Below are 11,476 nucleotides of genomic sequence, written 5' to 3' on the forward strand. Positions count from 1 at the left end.
GGACGGTAGCCCATACCGACACATCACTTTTTCGGACTTCCCTGAATATCTGGAACTCATCTTCCTGCAGTTATTAAAAATAGAATAGATCAGTCAAAAAATTGAGGAAATATAGAAAGTATACTTACCGAAGTATGGAGGTAGCAGTTGCCGACAACAAATTTCTGTGGCCGTCCAAACTGCTCCACCGTTATCTCAATAAAATCAGTCCAATTTAGTATTAACAAAAAAATTAAATAGCACATAAATCCATATAGTAGCATTTTGGTCCATTAATCCATATATCCAAACATATTTGCAAAGCAGTAAGTATTTTGAAGCACACAAATGAATTGAACATATACAGGGATGCATAGCACCCAAATGAAGCAGCATGTAATTTGAAACTCATATGTACTGTAGAAAGTGTAGATGCAGCAGGTAAATCTGAAACAAGATGGGAAAGCTAAAGCATATGTACCAACAATAATTAGAATTACCTACAACAAGTAATTCCAAAATTTTTACATATACCACTCAATTTCTCAGTGAAATGCTTCGATTCTTCATATGCACCAACAATAATTACAATTACCTTCTGCTAGAAATGCATTTAATAGCAGCCTCAGATAATAATTAATTCTTATTATTATTCCAAAATATAAGAAAAAATATGTTATAAACTCATAAGAATGTTGTACATCAAATAATAACCATAGAAATGTTTCAAATGCTTCACCCCAAAAACCAGGAACAAAAAAAAAATGTTGTCATACATAAAATATAAGCATTATGTTGAAGTACATGTAAAGCATCTCTTTTACCTGTAAAAATATAAGAATAACATTGAAGCAACAGTTGCCAACCACTGCCAACATGTAATGCATCTGTTTTACCTCATGACAAATTCCCTTAATATAATATAGTGCACGACAAGGCATATAGTGGTAATGTAATGTAATATAAGATAGTGCACTTGTAAAAGCATATAGTGCACGCCAAGGAATAAAAGAAAGGTGAAGCTATTAACAGTAGTGTAGTACTCTAATCTCAAATGCTCTGCAATATAAGTGGTGAAGCTAAGCTATTAAAACATAAAGCAATATATCCACAGTAATTATAAAATGAACTCAAAGTTGCTATTAAAAGTAGCAATATATAGTTTAGGCCAAACAAAAGAATTCATATGCCTGAATCCCCATCTCAATTTTAATTTATACTTATCATGATTGTTACCTACTGACCAATAGCATAAGCATTTGAAAGAATGTATAATATCTCCTTGCAATACACTCCAATTCCAGAACCACCATTTCAAATGCTTAGCCAACTAAAGAGAAAGAGGGGAACAAAGCACCCTGAGATCCTCACAGCCAAAATATGAAGAACCCATGATACCAACAATTGTAGCATTTAGATGAGAAGCTTACAAAATTTCACATATTGGTAATGTTAACTGCTTTAGGATCCACATTACGATTCTAAAGCAGGCAAATAAAATAGATGGATGTTTTGTATAGATATTCATTAATTCCAAATAGCTAGAGAACCATTTTTAGAATAAATTTTGAAAGCCAAAAAAAATCAAATTTTTGATAACCATCTCATCTGTTTAAATCAAAAAAAGATTCCTCACATACCCAAGCAAGAAATCATTTCAACAGGGAAAGATCAGTATTTAAGCTTATTGCCATCATGACAACAAAAGGCTCCATCTGACAAAATATTACTGCAAACTGATACTTCTCACATATATACACTTATGTGCCAAACTTACCATGTATTCATTTCAAACATAACAAATGACAAGTTCATTTATGATTCACTTAAATGTTCTATACAACAGTGTATGTAGCAGCCATTGATATAGCTTAAAATTTATTAAAGCTATCACTGTGTATTTACCCCCAAAAATGTGGAAGCAACGGTTCCCACCAACAGCTATCAAACCAATGCAACAGAACAACTGAATCGAACATATACAGGGATGCTTGGAAAAAAAAATGTAATATGAAACAATAGGCTATTTATAACAGCGGATGCCCTTAAAGAATTGGGTCATCCAAGCAGCTAGAAATCTTTCCAATAACATTACTGGACTTTAAATACCATGGCCTTCTAATACAACCATTGCACAAATCTATAACTAAAAAATATTGCTAATATAAAGCATTCATTGCACCAATACAGCCATTGCGCCAATTCTATAATAGCTAGAAATATTGCCCATGTAATATGAAGAAAGATATGCAACTTCACTACTGCTTTTCGTACCATGGAGTTACAATGGAATCATGGCATACAATACTACAAATCATATGAGTAGCAAAAAAACATGACATTAAATATTGGTCGTTACTCCCAAAAAAGATATGCAACTCGACACACATAGTACATATTCAAAACATAAGTGAAACACATAATACATATTCTAATATAGAGTGAAACAGAACAAGTACCAGCTGCCCCAAACGTCTAGATGGCTAGGCTTATGTCATTTGTTATTTGCTCTCTCAAAGTCGCCATCTCCAAAGAACCTTCTCCATCTGAGGTGTGTGATTTTATTGAATCAAGTTTGAGTTGTGGGATGGTACGTCAGGTGGTATTTGCAATAAATCTTCTTCTATAATGGCAAATTCTGCATCTGTCCTGGAATGACGTCGTCGAATGAAGTTGTGTAGTGTCATTGTTGCCACTACAATCTAGACTTGTTTTGGAAATAAATAAGTTGGCATATCACGTAAAATAACCCATTTTTTCTTACGAACCCCGAACAATCTCTCAATCACACCACGAAAGGATGAATGCCTTTTGTTAAAAATTTTATTCTTGCCTCGTGCAACTCCGCTTGATCTCTCAAAATTAGGTATATGATATTTTGTATCTAGATATGGTTTCAAATATCCCCTTTGTAAAGGATACCCGACATTGACTAAGTAGTACTTCCCTGTGTAAGGTTTTTTGGCATTTATAAATTTTATAGAAATTCAGATGGTTAAAAGTAAAACACGACTGTCATACCTGGTGGTGGATAAGGGAAACCATATTTTTTGTTGCTAGTAGCAAACTAGAAAACACGGTTGTCGTGTGCACTACCTTCCCATCCAGTCATCACATAGGTGAAACACATGTTGAAATCACAAAAAGCCATTACATTTTGTGTTGGGGATCCGCACCATCCAATGTATGCAATTTTCTCTATGCCAGAAAGATGTGCATCGACATGTGTTCCGTCAATAGCTCTGATGCAATCCCGTGATGGACGAATTTGTCAATAAGAAAATCATATGTGTAAAATTGTTGTAACTTACATTTAAATTAGGGAAACACCTTAAAGAATGACATATATCGAGGGTCATTTGCAACATGTGTGGGGATGGACTGGAATGTTGGGTCCTCTAGCTTGACTATTTCACGTGCCAAACTCAGTAGCACTTTCAACCCAACTGAGAAATATATACTTATGGTTTCTGAGGAATGTTGAAATCGTTCTATAGCTCCTCTAATGGATTCATTCTGGGATAAAATGTAAAGTGTTATTGCCAACACCTCTCTAGCTGTTGTTCTTGATGAACCATGCAATCCATGAAAGGTCCGAAGTTCATTAAGCAGGTCCGAAAAAATTACTTTTATCGTACGAAATATATTTGCAAAACGTGTTGGGTGACCACGTAATAACTCCCCGATCCATCTATCTCCAATATCTATCTCCAATATTACTCTCCAATATTACTAGACGTCATGCATGGGTTTCGATCAACATATGCATGGTAGTAATGGTATAACAATGTAAGGGTGAGAGAAACAATGCGAATTTGATTAATTTATGCTTCATCCATAATATAAAATCTGAAAAAGTAATAGATTTTTAAACAAGATAATAAATAATATTAGACAATGACAACGATACTTAGACTACATATTCATGATTGAAAAGCTACAATACATTAAACGAGTCCATCACATAAATAACACATAAGACATAAATCGATAGGAGTCCATCAAATAAATAGTCAATGTAACCCAACAATAGTAATGAAGTGACATTAATAGCATTCAATCTTTCATAAAAGAACACAAATAGGGAAGACAGAATTCTGGGTCCAAAGTCTCAAAGAACTGCCTGCAGGTAGAGTTCCCTAGCAACTTGACATACTTAACATACATAGCTTGGTCTTCCTTAATACCAGGATATGTGTTAAGGATCTTAACACACTCCTGAATTGTGTTGTGCTTCGCCGTTTTGGAATTATTTTTGCAAGTTTCAATCAATGTCTCAATAGAACCTCTAACAAATGCAAAGCCTTTTTTATTTTTTGTAGATCGAGGACGCTTTATTCCACCATTAGATTGGATACCTGTGGGCATTTGGCTGGGACCTTCTCCTAAATCACCTATAGGCTCGGTCTCCATATCCTGTGCTAAGTTTAAGAAGCTCTGCTCATTTGGGGTGAAAAAATGAGCTCCTATTGCTACAACGCCAGTAAACATACCATCCAACTTATCCTCTAAAGCTGGTTCAATGCCAGTCAATTTGAATTTTTTTTGCCACTGGCGCTGCCTGTTATAATAAGAAAATGTAATCAATATTCAAAACATTTGTCTCTGAAAATAAGTTGAAATAGTGGGGATTTGGCTGGGACATTCTCCTGAATCACCTATATGTTTGGTCTCCATATCCTGTGCTAAGTTTGCGAAGCCCTGCTCATTTGGGGTGAAAAAATGAGCTCATGTTGCTACAACTCCAGTAAACATATCATCCAACTTATCTCCAAAGCTGGTTCAATGCCAGTTAATTTGAATTTTTTTGTCACTGGCACTACCTGTAACAACAAGAAAAATGTAATCAATATTTAAAACATTTTTCTATGAAAATAAGTTAAAATAGTGATGTAATTACCTCTAACTTTTCTGTCCACCATTACTCAGGTGCCTCAATTGTTCGCTTTAGTGAACCCCATCCCAATCCAGTTGATCCCCTTTTGAGCTCTTTCCAAAGTTTCCAGTCCTTTTTAATTGATCTCATTTGTTTTTTAGTTTTATCTGATCGTAATCCCTTCCAGTTATTTTCTTGAATTTAGTCATGAGATTCTACCAATCTTCTTTATTAAAATAAGTAGTGGGTCGATTTCCCAATTCGACCTCCCTCAGACATAGATCATAAAAAATATTAGTAGTCTCTCTATTCCACATAGCCGATGATCCAGACTATTTAGATTTATTCATTTTTTACTGTGACTTGAACGGATGGTAATATGACATGTATGTAATACAATCACATATTCACAACAAGTATTGCATGCTTTTTAAATTTTTTTTTAAAATGATATAAATGTAGACTTTTCGTACCAATGTAGGACAATCAACTGAATACAAAAAAAACTGATATAACTAAGGACAATCAACTGTAATACAAGAACTTTTTATTTTCTAGCAACATTTGACTACAACATAAGTTAACAAACATTGATATGATCTCAAATTTAAATTAAGAAACCTCATTCATATCAAAATTTAGCCTCAATTATACAAAATTAGCAATACTCCACGTTTACTCAACATTATAGGACCATTTGCAGTAAATAAATTAATTAAGCCACTCACATTTCTTTATTAAAACCTTATAATGAAGAACAACAAGTTACATAATGAAAAACAACCATAGGATACTTCATTGAACGACCATAGCATCATCCAACTTGCAAACATCATCAGCTTGTTGCAATTCTTCCATAGCCTAATGCCTCCCTAACAACACCTCGTACAATGTAATATTGTTATACTTATACCCTAACAATAATAATAACATGGTGGCACTAAAAGATGGAAAGATGGAATTTTTCCATTTTATTTTGTTTTGCAACCAATTTCTAAGATATATGAGCAGCTCAATACACCAAAGAGATCTACTTGCCTGCAGATGACTCACTGTTGTAGCAATGAGAGATAAATGGAAAAGAAACTTGATTTATATATACAAGGGTTACTCATTTTGATTTGCAACTGAATTTCAAAACCCTATAAGAACCTAGAAAAATATAAATGGTGTTCTTTCATATGGATCTAACAATAAGCATGAACCAGAAATAATTGTATCACACCAGAATGCCATGAAAACTCATATACAATCCAGCAGGAAAAATACGAAGCGAGGTAGGATGAGACAAGAGAGGAGAAACCCAGAGGAGAAACCCAGAAAACGCAAAGAAGAAGAAGAAGAGGAAGGAGATGAGGGTGCACGAATTTGTTTTACCACTATGTGCCTTCTTCTCGGGTAGCTAGGGCACGATCGGTTGAGCGAAGAACGGGGCAACTGAAAAAGCAAAGAAGAAGAAGAACAGGGCACGTTTGCGCGAAAACACAAAGAAGAAGAGGAAGGAGATGAGGATGCACTCAAAACAAAACCCAAGTATCGATCCCACAGAGGAAGGAGATGAGGGCACATTTGCAGGAAAAAAATACGCAGCGACGTAGGATGAGACGGGAGAGGAGAAACCCAGGAGGAGAAACCCAGAAAACAACCCAGAAAACGCAAAGAAGAAGAAGAGGAGGAAGGAGATGAGGGTGCACGATTTGTTTTACCACTATACGCCTTCTTCTCGATAACTAGGGCACGATCCCGCAAGCGAGGAATAGGGCAACCAAGAGCAGCGCGAGGGCAACGGAGGAATATGGTATGGCCAAAACGCGATATGCACCTACAGCCCCACGTTCACTCTTTCCCTTTCCCTAAACAGTGAAATGTCGGTTTAAAACCGCACTCAAAACATTTTAACCAAAAACTAAGACAACATTTTAAAAAATGTAGCCACACTTTTAAACTCCCCAAACGGGGTCTATGACTTGATAGTAGTAGACTAGAATTAGCCTAAGGTATTCCTTACTGCGCTTCTCTGTGGGATTAATACTTGGGTTTTTAAAGAAAGCCCTATATTACTTGAAGTGATACGTGTACTTGCGTAGAATCAGTAGTTTGTGAGCTATTTTATATATTTTATAACATTTTGATCTTCCGTATCTACAACATATGTAACATGACTCTACACAAATGAATAAAAGTTTTTAAACATATTATTAGGTTAAATAACAGAGAACACTATAAAATGAGTTGTTTACTGCAAAGAGCACAATATCAAGAACATGATGTATTGTTTGTTAGACTGCATTGGGTTCCTCCAAAAGTGTCTTGTTCCCTGTTACAACATTGTCCTGTGCAACATTTATTTGATCTTGCCCCTCTTGTGCTTCAGTATCTTTAATGATCGCACAAGATGAACCTACAAAAAAACAAAAATTCTTAAAACTATCAAGTATGATCGAATAAGCTAGTGTACAGAAAGAATGAGTTACTGAAGGGAAGAGAATGAGATACTTATCGTATGGGACAGAGAGCCAAGAAGATCCCGAGTAAAAACTTCAACGGGCTCTTTTTTCTAATGTGTCATCCCGAGCAACAAGAACTTCAGCGGGCTCTTTGATATGAACAGGTAAATTCTCATTAATTCTTCCCATTTTCCTTTTCACATCTTTGGACTTACTCTTTCGGCGACTTGCATGCTCTTTATCAGCTTTGGTTTCTTCTAATCTTTTAACCATAACTGTTAAGGTGGACAATGACTCTTCAACATTGGTCATCTGTTTATTCATAGTAAAAATAGATTCCTATAAACTTAAACTTATTTGTTTTTGAGCTTTAAGTAGCACGATTATTCTTTCAAGTTTATTTCCTCCCCTTTTATATGTTGCTTCTGAGGTTAGCTCGCTTGAAACAATTGGACCAACACCTTGTGATTTGGGTGGTCTGACTGGAGTTTCACGATGAGTAGTACCAGGAAGAGTCATAGTGGGGCTGGGTGGTCCATGGTCAAAATCAGACAACAAGTGGAGCTCATATTCCTTCAAGTCGATGAACGTGTCATTAACCTACATTAAAAACCACATTGTTTTACCTAGTTTTAGTAAAACAACAGAAAAAAAACTTACCCAAATAAAATATTATAACAAATAAATTTACATACATGTACAAACTCGAGCACCCTAAAGGCTTCCTGAATCTACGGTGTTGTCGACCCATAAATTTCTGGCCACCTCAGCATGTGTGGTCTAGCCTCAAGTGCAGCAAGTGTAAACAGAGTTTTGTGCTCAAAAAACCAAAGTTGCAGATGACACATATCAAAAACCAATTTGTGAGAAGACAAGAAAAAACAAAAACATTAAGTGAAAAGGAAATTTTTAAATGTGGACAATATGAAATTACAGATAAAAGAAATACAAAACCACTTTTGTAAACAAGTGGATGATTCCACCTTATTTTTATTGCAACAATGTTCATTTCATCAATCATATAATCACAGATGTCAGAATTCCAGTTAAACAAAGAAAAGGTCTGTACGTTCTCCCTAAATGCATAAAGCCCTGCGGGAACACTGAAATTAATTGCTCGAGGGAAAAATGCTCGAGGGAAAAAAATAAATTTGTTAGTAAAAACTTAAGAAATAGTTTCTCAAAATGAGTGGGAGACTCTCCTAAAAACTTAGTCACGTCTTCCTTTATTGCTCTCGCATCTACACGAGATGAGGGAGTTTTCCTCCAACTAATTGATTCTTCTCTGTTGGGCATGCCTAATAACAACACAACATGATCAGCGTAGAGTTTTACCAACTTCCCACCCATCACAAAAGCTCTTCTTTCATTATTCCAAAATCTCATGATATGTAGAGTCAACACATTATCTTGGGGATAAGGAGACATAAAAAAAAACTGACTAACATTTATTTCTCTTAAAAAATTCATGGTCTCCTCGGGTACAACGTGTCTGACCGTATCGAGTATTCCCCTCACCGCGGAAGGACGATATCTACAATTAAACTTTCTTGCATTCATATACCTACAACAGCAAGCATAAGAAAGGAAATATTATTTTATAGATAACATACTTCACTCACTCATTTTCAAATGACTCAATTATTTTCATTGCATATGTGTTATTGTCATTTTACATATGTGTTATTGTCGAGTTACATAAGTGTTATTGTTGTGCTATATGAGTGTTATCGTTCAGTTATTGTTGTGTTACAGATGAGTAATTCTCGTGTTACATATTTGTTATAGATGTGTTACATATATGTTATTGTCGTGTTACATATGTGTTATATAAGTGTTATCGTTCAATTATTGTTGTGTTACAGATGAGTTATTGTGTATTATTGTTGTGTAACCATTGTCATATACTGTGTTATTATTATGTTATTGTAGTATTATAATGTGGCATGATTATGTTATCATTGTGTTATTGTTGTGTTATTGTTGTGTTATCATTTGTTATGATTGTGTTATCATTATGTTATGATTGTGTTACAATTATAACAATATAACACAACTATAACACACAATAACACATCTATTACACATCTATAACACGTCTATAACATCATTATAATAACATAACACAATAATAATACACAATAACACATCTATAACACATCTATAACATAATGATAACAACATAACACAACAATAACACACAATAACACATCTATAACATACATTAACACACAATAACACATCTATAACACATCTATCACACAATTATAATAACACATAACACAACAATAACACAACTATAACACATCTATAATACATCTATAACACAACTATAACAACATAATACAATCATAACACATAATAACACATCTATAACAAACAATAACACACAATAACATGACTATAACACGGCTATAGCACGAATATAACATTACTATAACTTCAACTTTTTCTCAAAAATCAACATTGCAGCATATTACCTCAACGACTTCGGGAGACTGCTAGCTTCTTCTTTCGTACCGTTGCGACCTTGCTCTATTTTGTGTGTTAAACGGAGAAAGAAAACAAATGACTTGATGTTGCCAAACGACTAAGCACTAACACTTATAATGAGTGAAACTGACATTTCATTCCCGAAGAGAAATTGAAGAGTCGAAGAGAAACCAAAGAGCTGAAGAGAAACCGCCCTCCGAATGGAGAACGCCCAAAGCAGCCGAAGAATGGAAAGTTGGAAGAAGGTCGAATGCGACCCGACGAAAGCCCGTCGAAATGCTCCAAAAACGCCGATGAACAAAAAGGACGTGACCCAAATCTAACATAAAGTGACTTTTTGTCTTTTTTGATGTTCCGAAGGTCTAAATTCAGGTTGGATTCCACGAAAAAATGCATCTTTTAAAATCGCTCCACAGTGATTTAGGCCGGGTCACCTTAATTAATCTTTTTTTTAATATTTATATTGCAGTGAGACCTACTTCCACTTGGACTCCTCTCATTGGACTCCGCACGCAGCTCACCCTGCGGAGTCTTGATGCAATAAATTCTCAAAGAAGTGAGATCAAAGGTCATATCAACAAAGACTAAAAAGCCTGAGTGCTAAGTATGTACAAAATCAAGACTATAGCCCATTGGAGAATGATTCGAAGCCTGTCGAATGAAGAATACTTAAGTAAGAAATCAAGAATATTAAACCAATATAAGGCATCAACCTAACTCTCCGACCCACATCGTTAATCGCCTCACAAGAACTTCCTAGTCTCTTTAAGGGTCCTAAGGTTCTCATCATAACACACCATTAACACTCAAGTTATATCTCCTATCAAGGAGTAGGCTACTTATCGAATTACGGTGGTTCACTCTCTGCCCAACAATCTATTCTCATATTGGTGGCAAGAGCTTCTCACTTAAGGATCGACAGTCAACCGACGAACCAAAGCAGCTAACCCGCTGACCAAGCCCCTCGAGCAAGAATCTGAATGATCGAAAGACAACCAAAGCCGACTTGTTGTCCCAATTCAACAGAGTCGACCAAACGGGTTTTGCCAACCCAATGACTACTTTTCTCAACGGCTGAATGATAGGGCAGTCAAGCTATAAGCTCATTTATTTATTATAAATATTTTAATTTTAAAATAGTGAAATGCTTCTTTTTATGCATAGGTAAGGTGGTATGTAGGCAAAATTTTAAGCTTGGGTGTTAGATATTTAAATAGATTGGAATTGAGTGGCATGTATGTAAAGTTCCCAATAATAACGCATTTGCTATTTAAATTAAAAATGCCTGGATTTAATTTTTACCAAGAACTAGAGGTACGCACCTTATGAGCACTTTTTTATAACAATTTTAAGGAAATATTAAAATATTTTTTTAAAAAAAATTTAATTTAATTATTTATATTAGTAAGTTTAACATTTATATAAATTTAATTAAAATTTAAATGAGCGGCTAATCAATAAATTAAGGCTTTAATGTCAAGCACTGTTTGATAGGTTAAATGAGTTTGAACAGTTAATACAAGAGCTTCAACTTGATTATGGAGCAAAGCATATAATTCAAAGGCGGCAAATGATTAAATTGTATCCTCCTTATTAATAAATTTTCAAATTTTAGGATGGACAATTGCCACCCTAACAGTACATAGGTCCACCTTTGTCTGCATACAAACATATATATATA

Source organism: Phalaenopsis equestris, unplaced genomic scaffold (genome assembly GCF_001263595.1).
Source record: "Phalaenopsis equestris unplaced genomic scaffold, ASM126359v1 Scaffold000904, whole genome shotgun sequence".
NCBI lineage: Eukaryota > Viridiplantae > Streptophyta > Magnoliopsida > Asparagales > Orchidaceae > Phalaenopsis > Phalaenopsis equestris.